At 48.3% G+C, this 15,334-nt stretch overlaps 1 protein-coding gene across 4 annotated transcripts in view; it reads left to right on the top strand.

The window, feature by feature from the left end:
* ORMDL1 (ORMDL sphingolipid biosynthesis regulator 1) overlaps nt 1-15,334 on the top strand; it is a 270,270-nt gene that overhangs the window by 1,685 nt on the left and 253,251 nt on the right. The gene's annotated exons all lie outside the window — the stretch shown is intronic.

The following is a 15,334-nucleotide window of genomic DNA, read 5'->3' on the forward strand; positions in this document are numbered from 1 at the left end:
TATCAGAACATGGTCTAAATGTACGCCAGCAAGGGAGCTGGAGTAGATTTAGAAAAGGAGGTTAATCTGCCGAAGTTATATAGAGGCCGGCGCCTCTACTTAACTTTGGCGAATCCACTGCCGGCACAAGGCCTTATTAAGACCGGCGTCTAAAACGTTGAACTCTGCTTCACAACTTCAGGTTTCTGATACAGAGGGCATGAAGAGGGTGAACCTTGTGTAGTAGACGGAGCCTCTAGGTGCTGAAAAGACGCCCCCATAGCACCTAGAGGCTCATTTGCATAGCAATAAAAGTTGGATTTTTAGCCAAACGGTGGGGGACCCGATTGGGGCATAACTTGAACTTCTCTTTCCTCTCCTGAGGAGAGAGACCTTACAGTAAGCGGTGGCGGCCGGCTTTCAGTCTGCGCATGCGCCGGGCCGCCGCCGCCATCTTCCTTGAGGGTAAGGGGGGGTGGGGGGTGAGGATCGGGACCCAGCTTAGGGACAGAAGTGCTGGGGGAACCGATCCTAGCACCGGAGACTTTCTCCCTTCTCTCTTAGGGGGAAAGTTTTAGTACAGGCATCATTTTCGGTGATCGCCGTGATAAAGTGTATCACGGCGATCACGTGATCAGAGCCCTCAGCTAGCTCCGGTAGCTGCGGGCACGGAGCTACAACGCTTGATTTTAGCGTTAACTCGGGCTGAAGTGCCGCCGTAAAAAGGCGGCGCTCCAGCCCAAGGCCCCTTAGTGACCGCCGTAAAAACACGTATGGGTGGTCACTAAGGGGTTAAAGAGCATCTGTCACAATATTTCACATTACAAATAGCATACATTATTACATTGATCTCTTGGACCTCATGAGGCTGGTGTACTTACTCAGAAAATCAGAATAGCTGTATAATCCATAATGAAAACTTTATTTTAAAAGGAGTCTAAATAGAGATAAACATACCTTTAGCAGAGCATTTATTTTCAGGGGTAGTCTGAATATGAACTTTTTTTCTGCTGAGCTCTTGTATAAGTGCCGCTGTTTGGGGTGGATATTAATTTGTCTGTGTATCTGTATGTCTCCCTCCCACTCTGTTCCTGCTTGCCAGCAAACTTATATCCCTCTCCACTATTACTTCTACAGACAAACCAGGGCATCATTCATATGAACACCCAGAATTATCACCTTGCCTGCCTTAGAGGGTGTGAGAAGCATGCAGATGGTTAAAGGGGTTTTCCGGTAGTTTTACACTTATGATCTGTCCTCAGGATAGGTCATCAGTATCTGATTGGTGGGGTTCCGACACCTAGGACCCCTGCCGATCAGCTGTTTGAGAAGGTTTCTCTCAGCTTTACCTAGGCTGAGTGATGTCATATTCATAGTTCACAAGGCCTAGGCGCAACTCAGCCCCTTTGAAGTGAATGGTGCTGGCCTGCGATACCAAACATATCCACTGTGCAATGTATGGCGCTGTGTGTCAGACTTCCACCAATCAGATACTGATTTTTGCTGACTACCTGAGTGCTGCCCTAAAAGGTCATCATCAGGGGGAAAGCCCCTTTAACCTAGTTGTGGCAGAGGTGCAGTCAAAGTATATTTTTGTTTCTTTGGTATAACTTGGCTATTTCATGTGGCAGCAGTAGGATTATAGGAAACAGTGTTTCACAGAAAATTGCTCCCTGCATGGAGCCGCTTCACAACCCTCCCTCGTCTCTGCTCAGAGTGTCAGCTCTACTGGCCTCCTGATTGGATGTTACAGTTGTCACTCAGAGCAGAGAGGAGGAGCTGTAAAGCAGCTCACGGTGGAGAGCAGTGAAGCCCCACCTCCTGGGAACTTGCAGTAGCAGAGCCTGGCAGAATATTCTACTGATAAGAAAAGCTCTGCAAAAGGTATGCTTTCCACTACCCCTACTAAGTGTTGTCTGCAGTTTTGCATGCTCAAAATTGCTGGCAGACCCCCTTTAAACCCTTCAAGACACTGCCATTTTCATAGGCAATTGTAGAAAAGACGGACGGCACTCACCCTTTTTGCGCTGATACGATCTTCTTTTTATTGGCAGTGGGCAGCGGACAACAAATACAGTGATGTAACCAGCTGAATGGGCGACGGCCGTTTCGCACCTAAGTGCTTCCTCTGACCCTTAATCAAGTGCTCAATTCACCTGGTCTTTTAAGACAGACAGCTTGTGACGCGGAATTACCTGCGCCCAACAGGTACTGCACCTGGTCGGCGCCTGCCCCTGTGCGTCAGAGTAAACCGCGTCACAACTGAAAGACAGATAACAATACAGCAATTAAAAACAGTACCATTATAATGAGATTCAACATACAGCATGTACCCCCAGAGAAATCGGGTCTCTACAGGAATATACCCATATCTATTTTATCGTTTAACCCCAGGGGTCCCATTGCGTCTGAGCGTAATATCAATCTGCTCTCTCGTCTGAGGAGTTCCTTGTGTCTATCCCCCCCTGTGGTACTACGAAATCACAGTGAGATAAAGTTGTCACTGTGATTTCGTAGTAAAGAGATCACAGAGAGGCACAGAGCATTATCAGTCATGTTAATGCTCCGTGCCTCTGTAGTCTGCATCGGGTTTTGTCACGGCATCCGCTCGTGTGAAACAGCCCTAAGGCTACTTTCACACTTGCGCTTGATCGGATCCGTTCTGAACGGATCCGATCATATTAATGCAGACGGAGGCTCCGTTCAGTACGGATCCGTCTGCATTAATAACTTAGAAAAATTTCTAAGTGTGAAAGTAGCCTGAGCGGATCCGTTCAGACTTTCAATGTAAAGTCAATGGGGGACGGATCCGCTTGAAGATTGAGCCATATGGTGTCATCTTCAAGCGGATCCGTTCCCATTGACTTACATTGTAAGTCTGAACGGATCCGCACGGCCAGGCGGACATCTGAACGCTGCAAGCAGCGTTCAGCTGTCCACCTGTCCGTGCGGAGGCGAGCGGAGCGGAGGCTGAACGCCGCCAGACTGATGCAGTCTGAGCGGATCCGCTCCATTCAGACTGCATCAGGGCTGGACGGCAGCGTTCGGGTCCGCTCGTGAGCTCCTTCAAACGGAGCTCACGAGCGGACCGACGAACGCAAGTGTGAAAGTAGCCAAATTCTTTCATGGAGACCCCTGATGGTTTTACCTATATAAAATCTACCACATGCACATTTAATAAGATACACTACATATCTACTTTTGCAGGTAATGAGGGAGGTAACTTTATGTTGAATCCCTCCAAACCTCAAAATGTTCCATTGGGGGTTAAACCTGCAGCATGAACAATGTCCACACCTGCGGTTACCTTTTGGTCCCCAACTCTCCAGCCATGTGGTAGGTTTTTTCTCTAGGAACCTGCTGCGGACTAACTTGTCCCTCAAGGTGTGACATCTCCTGAAGGCTATGATGGGTGTCATGTTATTTATCTCCTTTAGTGACTCGTCTCTTTCAAGTATGGACCAGTTGTCCTGAATGACCCTCTTAATAAGAGGAGCCATAGGTCCATACTTGAAAGAGAAGACAAAGGGATGTGAAGTTTCGTCGGATCCCGTATTCTCCATGTCCACATTTTCAGTGGGTGCGGGGCAGATTTGGGGTTTCATGTGGTCGGCCTGCTTCATGGCCTGATTCAGAAGTCTAAGGGGGTACCCCCTGGCCAGTAATCTATTTTTTAACTCTAAGGCCTGACGGTTGTAATCAACATCAAACCTGTTGATCCGTTTTAAACGGACAAACTGGCCATAGGGTACCGCCTTCTTGACACTCGGTGCATGGTAGCTGGAGTAATGTAGCAGTGAGTTGGTGGCCGTCGGCTTGCGATTGCCCTCGGTCACCAGCTCACCATCTCTAACTGAGATCTCTACGTCCAGGAACTCCAGACGGTCACCCCCAAACTTGTGCGTGAACAACATATTCATGTCGTTCACCTGGTTGAGATACTGTACAAATTTCATAAACTCCGGTTCTGTCTCTGTCCATACAATGAGCACATTGTCGATGTATCTCAGATAGGTGTGGATATACCGGACAAAGGGATTTGAGAGTGTGTACACATACCTGTCTTTAAATCTGGCTAAATATAGATTTGCAAACGTACATCCCGAACTTTTGCCTGTACCATGCATCCCCAAATCTGAAGGCATTATGTTTAAGAATGAATTCCAGTGCATCATGGATGAAACTGGTGAACTTCTCACTTTTGCCCATCTCTGACAAAATGTCCGTGACTACCTTGATGTCTTCATCCTGGGGGATGCGCGTGTACAGGCTTTCCCCGTCTAAGGACACTAGTCGGAAATCCTCCTGCCAACCTTAATGCCTGGAGGAGATCCGACGTTTCCCTGACGTATGAGGGTACGTTACTCACCATGGGTCTGAGTAGCCAGTCCACATATTTAGACAGGGGTTCAGTCACTGACCCAACCCCAGACACAATGGGCCTGCCAGGGGGGTGGGTCAGTGACTTGTGGATCTTAGGTACAAAGTGCCATAACGGTTTAGAGGGGAAGAGTGGCAGTAATTTTTCTGCTATTTTTTGTGACAGAGTACCATTCTCACAATGTTTGTGGAGTAATCTCCTCAAAACACCTTGAACCTGGTGTGTGGGGTCTATTTGTACAGCCTCATAGACCTCCTTATTGTGCAACTGTCGGTGGGCCTCTGTGACATTATACTCTTTTGTCATAAGAACCACATTGCCCCCCTTGTCCGCTGGTTTTATTATAATATCATTGCGTGTTTGTAGCCACTTTAAGGCCTTTTCTCACCAACATCCAGATTTAGGGCTGCCGTGCGGTATACTAAAGCTTTCACCCCTTCTAAGACCTTTTATTGGAACACATCGATGGAGCTACCAGCGTACAAGGCGGGGGTTAAATGTGGACTTGACACCTCCCCGAAAATCACCCCTATCACATTCCAGTTGTGGGGTTGGGGTGCTGAATGATAAACCCGTCATCCATTCTAAACATTCCACCTCTGTGGAATTAAAATTGGCCATGGTACTAAAACCCAGGGGTCCTATCACTACTGGTGTCTCTCCCTCCCTAGCTTCCTTTTTTTGTGGGTGGGATCCTGCTAAACAATGTTTTCAAAGTGAGCTTCCTAACTGCCTTGTACAGGTCAACCTCAAACCCGGGTCAAACTGCTCCACCAGACTGTAGTTGAGCCCCCTGTTGAGGACTCGCACACAGTCTGGTGGAAGCACGGAGCCAGTCAGGTTGATAACCAGATTTTGCACATACCTAGGGGCTGATAGATCACCTAATTCCTCCAGGGCACCTGCTTTCTTTTGTGGCCTTGCTTTTTGTATATTTATCCCTTTGCCCCACCCCCTTCTTGTGTGTGTCCCAAAGGGGACTGTGCCCCTTGGGTGCCACCCTGCATGGTGGGGGCCTGTACTGTGGTGTCATCGGAATGACTGGAGTCCGAGTCCGTGGTCCAGTAGTCGCTCCTTCTTCGCGGCTGCCTGCGTTTCTTCATGCGGCTACTGGCATTCCAATTAAACACTTTATCCCCATCAAAGTCCCGTTTTGTCCCGCAGGAATTTATCCCTTTTCTTTTCCTTGATGTCTCTTTGTGTGTTGATCAATTTGGTCTCCAGGCGTCTTTCGAAGTCTCTGAATTGCTTTTCAGTGAGGTGGGTTGCCAGCTCCACTTTTGCTTTATCTAATTCCATCTTAATGAAGTGGTATTCTTTTTCATTTATTTTTAATACCATGTCTTGTATTTTTAATGAAAACTCCAGGTGCATATTTTGCCACTCTAGAGCAAACTCCACGTCCTCCTGGAATTCCGACATATCTTTGTATATTCTGAGCCCTCTTGGGACCCGTCTGCTCTCCTGATACGATTTTAAAGAGCTGAACCTCTTTTTCTGCAAGCTGTGACACTTTCATTTCCAGTGTCCTAGTGCTCATGGTGGTTATGTAGTCTTTCTGGTTACACTCTGTAAAATAAGTGTCCGCCCCTTCTCTGCCCGCAGATAGACCGACACGTTCTTCCTCTGTAATGACTTCCATGCTGTAATACGGGGTTAACAACCTGCATCCTCTACTCCAAAAACACACACTTGGTTAGCATAGTCCAGAATCCGATGTACTGAGGAGAAGAAAGGCGGAGTGGCACTGCAGTTTGAATGAATAGCGCCCCTGTTACTATGGCAAAGACACATCAATGAGGGTGAAGTCAGGTGAGTCTGCTATTAAATCGAAGTGCTGGCTGGCGGTGCTCTGTCCCACTTGTAACAAGAAAGTTACACGTGGGACAGAGCACCGCCAGCCAGCACTTCGATTTAATAGCAGACTCACCTGACTTCACCCTCGTTGACGTGTCTTTGCCATAGTAACAGGGGCGCTATTCATTCAAACTGCAGTGCCACTCCGCCTTTCTTCTCCTCAGTACAGTGCCATTTTCAGTTTTTGCTTTTCCTCCTTTTTTACTCCATGACCTCAGACATGCCTCCAAATGGTGTGTACCATTGAGGACAGTGATTGACTGCAGCGATCACATGCGTATCACCACTGTAGCTTTTAAACAAGCGGCTGGAGGACCTAACTATTGGCACAGAGAATGGTCCCGGAGAAAGAGGTAAGTGGTATGGAGACTCCCTGTGTCTATTGCAGCTTCAGCAGCAGGCCCGGGAACCAGTCTCCTGTGTGTCTATTGGGGATATTCTTAATTGAACCTTACGTCATTCTACAGTATTGCAAGGGTTAAACCTTCCCTTGATTCTATGTGCAGCTGTTAGGCCCCTTTCACACAGGCGAGTTTTCCACGCGGGTGCAATGCGTGACGTGAACACATTGCACCTGTTCACTTCACGGATGGTTGCTAAGGAGATGATAATAAATGGGGATGAGGTCTATTCACTTTATTATTTTCCATTGTAACATGGTTATAATGGAAAATAATAGCGTTCTTTAATACGGAATGCTAAGTAAAATGTCCTTTTTGAGGGTTAAAAAATTATAAATAAAAAATAATTACTCACCTCATCCACTTGATCGCACAGCCGTTATCATCTTCTTTCTTCTTCTTACAGGACCTGCAAAAGGACCTGCGCTGACGTAACGTGGTGAGCGCGGTGACCTCCTTCTATCTTCATTCAGCAGGACCTGCACTGACATCACCACACTCACCACGTCCTTTTGCAGATCCTGCAAGAAGAAGAAAGAAGATGATAACAGCTGTGCGATCAAGTGGTTAGGTGAGTAATTTTTTTTTCTGTAATTCTTTTTTAACCCTCAAGGGACATTTTACTTAGCATTCCGTATTAAAGAATGCTATTATTTTCCATTCTAACCATAAAATAATAAAATCTACAAAACACCAAACCCAAACTTCAGTGAAGAAGTCCGGTTTCGGGTCTAGGTACCACATTCAGTTTTTTATCACGCGTGTGCAAAACGCATTAAAACGCTTTGCACTCGCGCGGATAAAACTGAACAACGCAATTGCAGTCAACACTGACTGAAATTGCATGTGCACTTGTGTGGGTTCCCCGCAACACATCCGGACAAAATCTGTGACGCCCGTGTGTAAGGGGCCTTAGGCTGTTTCCAATATGTAAATCAGCTTCCTATATATACTGTATGCCATGCTGTTTGTCTTATTCTCTGCCTGAGCAATAGGTCCACTAGCTTGCCAGATCCGTCAAAGGTTCTATAATCTGCTTATTTGCCTGTGAACTGACTTCTGTCTGATTCCCAAAATCTGACCCTCTGCTGCATGTCCTGACTAGTGCTTGATCCCCGTAATGGCCCTGTGCTGCCTGCCCTGACGCATTGGACTATTTCACGGATTCACTCAAAATCTTCCAGCCCGGACCTTAGCTTGTATCCAACCACGAGTTTTGCTTGATCCTTCAGTGCTACGGGCCGGTGTCTCTGGCATCTTTGGGTCAGCAGTCAACAACACGAAGACTACTCAAAGAGGTAGTGGCCTGGTGGCTCCCATGCAGCAAAGCCGGATCTCTCTATAGCTGTTAAAGGAGGAATACCAGGTGACTACTAAGATAACACCCTTAGGATTAGTCAAACCAGTTGGTTGACGCAGTGGTTTCACAGTAAGTATCCATTTATTTTTGTATTCAAGGCATTCTTGTTTGTTTTACGAATTGTTACAATAGCTCCGCAAAAAACAGATGGTATCCGGATGTCATCCGTTTTTTTTTTTTGTTTTTTTTTTTTGTTTTTTTTTGCGGACCGCAAAACATATACGGTTGTGTGCATGTAGCCTTAAGATGAATGCAGTTTGCACTGAGCAGTGTGAAATGGCAGCAGCAGGGGGAAGGTAGACAGATCTGAGCTTATGAAATTAATTTTCAAAGCGTGCACCATCCTCATCAAATCTAAGATATCTATTTAAATGGTTCTTTGAGTATGTACCTAAAAAGTCTCTTTCAGTTAACGTGGGCAGAAAACACTTTGAACAGTACTTACCTTTCTGTCACACCAATAATTCCACGATCAGGGGTCATGTGATATCCCCATTGGCTGCGGGCTCTTCCTCTGACATTGCAATTGGATGTGCTCCTCTTTCTTCTTTTTCCAGCTCTTCTTTTTCCCCTTTGACCTTCTTGGGACAGGAAACAGAGAGGTTAAAAGTTCTCTCCCACGTCCACCCACCAGTGTTCTTCCTGTCCCTACAGGGGATAGACGCGGTTTCCTTCTCTGGGGTTGAAGAGATTCTTTAAGAACTTTTTAGGGCCTAAGGCTGGGTCTAGGAGCAGGGGGTGACCAGCCTCTAATTCCAGGTCTTGCCTCCGCGCGGGGCCTTGTGCCACTCGCTGCCTCCGCGCGGGGCCTTGTGCCACTCGCTGCCTCCGCGCGGGGCCTTGTGCCACTCGCTGCCTCCGCGCGGGGCCTTGTGCCACTCGCTGCCTCCGCGCGGGGCCTTGTGCCACTCGCTGCCTCCGCGCGGGGCCTTGTGCCACTCGCTGCCTCCGCGCGGGGCCTTGTGCCACTCGCTGCCTCCGCGCGGGGCCTTGTGCCACTCGCTGCCTCCGCGCGGGGCCTTGTGCCACTCGCTGCCTCCGCGCGGGGCCTTGTGCCACTCGCTGCCTCCGCGCGGGGCCTTGTGCCACTCGCTGCCTCCGCGCGGGGCCTTGTGCCACTCGCTGCCTCCGCGCGGGGCCTTGTGCCACTCGCTGCCTCCGCGCGGGGCCTTGTGCCACTCGCTGCCTCCGCGCGGGGCCTGGTGCCACTCGCTGCCTCCGCGCGGGGCCTGGTGCCACTCGCTGCCTCCGCGCGGGGCCTGGTGCCACTCGCTGCCTCCGCGCGGGGCCTGGTGCCACTCGCTGCCTCCGCGCGGGGCCTGGTGCCACTCGCTGCCTCCGCGCGGGGCCTGGTGCCACTCGCTGCCTCCGCGCGGGGCCTGGTGCCACTCGCTGCCTCCGCGCGGGGCCTGGTGCCACTCGCTGCCTCCTGCCTCCGACTGGTCCTGACACAAAAAATTAACAAGGTAGGAAGCAGGAAGTTAAGTTAAAGCTAAAGGGTGAAGCCTAAGGTGAAGACCTCAGGAAGGACCCAGTGTGACTGGAGTAGCCTACAGTGTCTATTCAAGATCTACAGTTTTGCGCAATGCTGTATGGGAGCCACATTCCTCCTTGGACAATATTAACGGAAATTGTATGTATTTGCAAAGGGTATAGTATACTCTACACCTGGAGATAGTATGGGTCAGCCTGAAGTTAGAGATCCTACCCAGATCTGTTACAATGGGAGGTAGCACCATCCTGGCTGGGATTTCATATTGTATGGATTACAGCTATCCCTTCTATGGCAATAAATTGGTATCTACCTCAGAACAAGTAACTGTCAACTTATGCCCAACTAAACTATTCTATTTGTACCTGGCATTCTGGCGTCGTGAACATTAGGGACCCTGCCTTCATTGCACCTAATGCACAAAACCTCAGGGGAATCTGTCGCCTCCGGGAAGGTGACTCCCCTCACTGTACGCTATCCCAGGGAGCTACAAAATGGCAATAGAGATGGTGCATTCCTCTGTCCACATTCTCACTTACAGGCTCACAAATATAAGCTGTGGCTATGTGTGCTGCACGGGTCCTGTAACCTGTTGCCACTCCTCAGTCCCTCTGTGTTCTGGCTATTGCAATGTAAAGATCTTGTGAAACCCTTAAGACTGGCTCTGACCTTGAAGTTATGCAGGCAGGTGGGTTGCCGGCTGGCCTGGTTTCGTCGAGCAGAGGGGCGCAGCGGAAGTGTGTTAGGGCCATAACCCAGAGGTTGATGGACTGAATACAGGATCCCAAGCTTGTCTTACACCGGTACTAAGTTATTGGTGCAGTTTGGTTACCTCATCATTGATGTCCATGCTGCCGTGTGCCTGTTCCGTCAGCTGGGCTCGGTTTTCTTACATATACCTTGTAGACTTTCCGAAGTTATCAAATTTTAACGATTAAACTCTCGAGAATGAACTGCATTGGGGGTCTACAGTAAATTTTTACTCGGTGCAATGGTTATAGATGATCTTTTCTGGGTTTTAAAGCGAGTAGCTTTACACAGTAAAACCTACCATATTATAGGCTTACAAGTAAAGGGCATTCTTTTTATGGCCGATGTCTAATAAGTTGATTTTCTTCCTCGAATTAAAAATTTAAGTCTATAAACAGAGGTAAGACTGTTGATCAAGGAGGCAGATAGAGACATTTCAGAGTTATGACGGGATTCACAAATTCTGTTTATTCCTAATTCTACGAAATGGTATTTTTACCTAATGATAAATATCTGGGATATGTTCTCCTTAGATTTGCCCTCCCTAAAATTATAATTTGGTACATCTCCTGTGGTGCTCTCAGGAGGGAAGAGCTGGAAAATAGGAATTAGACTTACCGGTAATTCACTTTCCAGGGATTCCCTCATATATATAGCACCCGTACGTTCCCTCCCTTATTAACTACTATGTAAACATTGCATATAAGATTTTCATTTGGTTGCATCCATCCTGGTGTAGCAATCTGGAAAAACACTGGTGGGAGGGACCTTTTTAACCTATGTTTCCTGTCCCAAGAAGGTCAAAGGAGAACAACCTTCTGTGGTGCTGTCAGCAGGGAATCTCTGGAAAGTGAATTACCGGTAAGTCTAATTCCTATTTTCTTCAGCTACATCTACATTATGTAGCTGACCAGGAAGAAGGAGGGTCATCCGATTGCTACCTCAGAGGAAAAGCCTGCAGGCGGTCACGGGATCAGCTGGGATTGTGGAATTGTCCTCAGATTAGCTGAAACAGACTTTTGTGTAGGTGCTGGCCCAGAGAACCCCTTTAATAATGTGTACAGTTTGTTTTGTGAAATCTGGTGTTAGATATTCAACAGTTCTGAATAAAGTCATGTTTGCTTGTGTTTCAGAGGTGTTATAAGGACACTGGAAACCAGGATAAAAATAAAGTAGATGTTATTAATACAAACCAGTCACATTCCTACTTTCACTTTTGGCTATTGGTGATGAGGATCTGGTAGATAATGCTGATCTGCTGGAATACAAGAGAGGAGACTTGGTCATGGGGACCTTCTGACAGACTGCAACACACAGTAATACACGTTCATTTTGTTGTTCTTTATACACACACAAGGTTTTAGTTTCCATTTGGATCACACACACAGACTAACAGTATAGGGGTTTTCACCACATGGCATATACAAATGGGTTTTGCAAGACAGGCAGCCCCTATTCTAGTAGTCCAGATGCATAATGGCAGAGGTTGGGGGAAATAAAGCTGTGGGATGAGCCACACAAGACCAAGCCATGTCCACCTGGGCAGATAATGGCCACACAAATTTGCTGTGAGATCTTGAAGTTATTGGCTGCTGCAGGTGAACATGGCTTGGCCATGTGTGGCCAGGTGCGCTGTGTGGCTGTACCATAAAGGGGTTTTCCGGGATTTTAATATTGATGACCTATCTTTGACATTGCAGAGTTGAGCAGGTGTAATTACAAACCATCCCATTCACTTCTATGGCATAGCTTCTTCCCATTCAGGTGTATAGGAAGGAGCCGTTCTATTGAAGTGAATGGGACAGCTTCTTGTAATTAAACCTGCTCACCTCTGCAATGAAGGGAAGTCTGCGCTGGCATGGCACGTCTCTTCAACCAGCTAATCCTCGGGGATGCAGAGTGTTGGACCCCCACCAATCTGATATTGATGACCTATCCTGATGATAGGTCATCAATATTAAAATCCTGGCAAGCCCCTTTAAGAATGGAATGTGTGAAAAGTAGAAGGGCGATGACTCTTTAGAACAGTGCTTTCCACCTCATCACCACAACGGCTACAAGGAGATTGACCCCTGACCTCTGTAGGGGCAGGAACAGAGAGAGGGTTTAAATCCCCCCCTCCCACCACCAGCACCAGTGTTTCCTGTCCCTACAGAGGACAGGGGCAGAGAGAGTCTCCCTGCGGGGAGATGAAGTTGAAGATGTAACTTCCTGACACCTACCGGGTGTTCCCCCTGCCCTCCTGCGGTCCTCGTACTAACGCTTGGCAGGGGTGACGGAGGGAGGACTCGATCCATTATAATATGTGAGCCTGCTCCCGGGTCGCATTCTCCTGCCGGGCCTGCTTGGCTATCGCCGGGTGCGCGCCTAAGCGCTTCAGGAAAGCGGCAAGACGTCACTTCCGGGTGGACGAGGGAAGTGACGTCATTCAGAGGCGTCTCCCATTCAAATTTTCGGCGCCAGCGGTGCCGAACGTCTCAGTGTACCGGCGTACATCGGAGCAGCGTGCAGTCATGTCGACCGAACCCCGCTCCCCTGGAGACCCTTCTGTGCCTCCTGCAGTAAGTTCCCCTGTGGGGAAGCGCTTTTTTCCGCCTGTTACTTGTTCCTAGACACTGTACCAGGTTGCTTGTTCCTCCTCCTCCACATCTCTGGCTTGGGGCTTCTGCCTGTTTAGTTCCATATATACCTAATATGGCTAATGGGGGTTATTCTTCCCAGGTCGCAAAGGAGGCCCAGAAAAAAATCAGAAAACAGTTTAAGTGTGTGTCCTGCCTCAAATGGCTTCCGGACGACTATCGCAAAAAACTTTGCAAGGACTGCATCTCTAGCGTTATCGCTGAAGAACAGCCTTCCTTCTTTAATGAATTGAGGTCCATGATCCATGAGGAAGTGAAAACCTCCTTATCCCAGATGCCTCTACCCAGGGATGCACCTCCACCCAAAAAACGTAGGGGTCCATCTCCTTCCTTATCAGACCCGGAGATGATAGAGGAAGATGCCTCATCATCTAGAGCCTGGGAGGACGGGGAGGACGAGGAGGCCTCCTCTGATATTGATACTTCAGAATCAGATCGAAGATTTTGCTTTTCATTGGATGAGATGCCAGACCTTCTGAAGGCGGTCCGGGCCACTATGGGGGTCGAAGAAACCCCTAGAGCCCACTCGGTCCAGGATGAGATGTTTGGGAGACTCAGGGTTAAAAAGACCCGGGTGTTTCCAATAAACGAGAACATACGAGATATGGTGCTTGACGAGTGGTCCAACCCGGAAAAGAGGTTGGGGGGTGTCCAGGTCCTTTAAGAACCGGCTGTTGTTTGACTCTAGTGAAGCGAAGATTTTCAGTGAAACACCAAAAGTCGACATTCAAGTCGCAAAGGTCAATAAAAAGACTGCCTTGCCCTTCGAAGACACTTCTCAGCTGCGTGATCCCATGGATAGGAAGGCAGATAGCCTCTTAAAAAAATCGTGGGAAGCGGCGATGTTTACTTTAAAAACAAACATCGCAGCTACCTCAGTCGCAAGATCCATGAGGCTGTGGCTAGAGGAGCTGGAATCTCATATCAGAGATAATACTCCCAGGGATGAGATCTTAAGGTCCCTCCCCCTATTGAAATCCGCCACAGCATTTATGGCAGATACCTCGGCTGAGTCTGTCAGATTTGCGGCGAAGGATGCTGGGCTCTCCAATGCGGCCCGCCGTGCCTTGTGGATAAAGAGCTGGTCAGGTGATAACACTTCAAAGATGAAACTATGCTCCATCCCGTTCTCGGGGGAATACGTCTTCGGGCCTGTCCTAGACCGTATCCTGGAGAAAGCGGCGGACAAAAAAAAGGGGTTCCCAGAGGAGAGACCCTATAAAAGGAAATATCCCTTTCGGGCCCCCACCAGCCAGAATAGACCCTTTAAGGATAAAGGGAAGTCAGGACGCTGGAGTTACCCAAAAGGGGGCAGGGGTAGGAACAACCCCTCCTCCTCCCAGAATAAGCCCTCGGACAAGCAATGACGCCAGAGTTGGGGGGAGATTGAAGAATTTTCTGACTCCTTTGGAGTCCATGTTCGGGACATAATAAAATCCGGGTACCAAATCGAACTTTCTTCATCTCCCTCAAACCGCTTCATTGTCACCAACCCAAGTTCCCCCAAAGTACGCAAAAAGATTCAGCAAGGGATCCAAAGTCTTCTGGCGATGGACGTGATAGTACAAGTCCCGTCAACACAGCAAAGACAAGGGTTCTATTCGAACCTGTTTTTGGTAGAGAAAAAAGAGGGCTCATTCCGCACAATTATAAACTTGAAAGCCCTGAACAAGTTTGTAATTTATCGGAAGTTCAGGATGGAATCCCTGAAGCCCCTGATTCCGTTAATAGGGAGGAATGCCCTGATGTGCTCAGTAGATCTTCAGGACGCCTACTATCACGTCCCAATTCATCCAGAGTCACAAAGGTTCTTGAGGTTCGCCATCCGGGACCACAAGGGAGTAACCCGTCACTTCCAGTTTACGGCCCTCCCCTTTGGGATATCATCTGCGCCCAGAGTCTTTACGAAGCTGATAGTCGAGATGGTGGCCTACCTGAGACACAAAGGTCTGGTGATTATACCGTACCTGGACGATTTCCTCTTAATTGGGAATTTGGAGAACAAACTCAGAACAGACCTACAAACCTTCCTGTCTCTCACTCAAGATCTGGGATGGTTGGTGAACATGAAAAAATCGAACCTGGTACCCTCCAGCACTATCCAGTTTTTGGGCGTCATCCTGGATTCCCGAACGCAGCATACCTTCCTTCCACCAGACAAGGTCAGAAACCTTCAATTACAGGTTCGACGATTCCAGAACAGGAGGTCATGTCCCATAAGGGAAGCTATGAGCCTCCTGGGTCTTCTCTAGTCTTGTATCATGTCCGTCCCATGGAGTCAGGCCCACTTCCGATCTCTCCAATCATGGATCCTCAGAACTTGGAACAAACAGCAGTCCTCCTTGGATCACAAAGTTCTGATTCCCCTAGTGGTGAAGACCTCCCTAAATTGGTGGAAAAGCACAAGCAATCTGTCCTTGGGAGTTGCCTGGGAGAAGGTTCCCTACATTCAAGTGCTTACGGATGCAAGCGGAA

This window comes from Bufo gargarizans, chromosome 8, assembly GCF_014858855.1.
Source record: "Bufo gargarizans isolate SCDJY-AF-19 chromosome 8, ASM1485885v1, whole genome shotgun sequence".
Classification (NCBI taxonomy): Eukaryota; Metazoa; Chordata; class Amphibia; order Anura; family Bufonidae; genus Bufo; species Bufo gargarizans.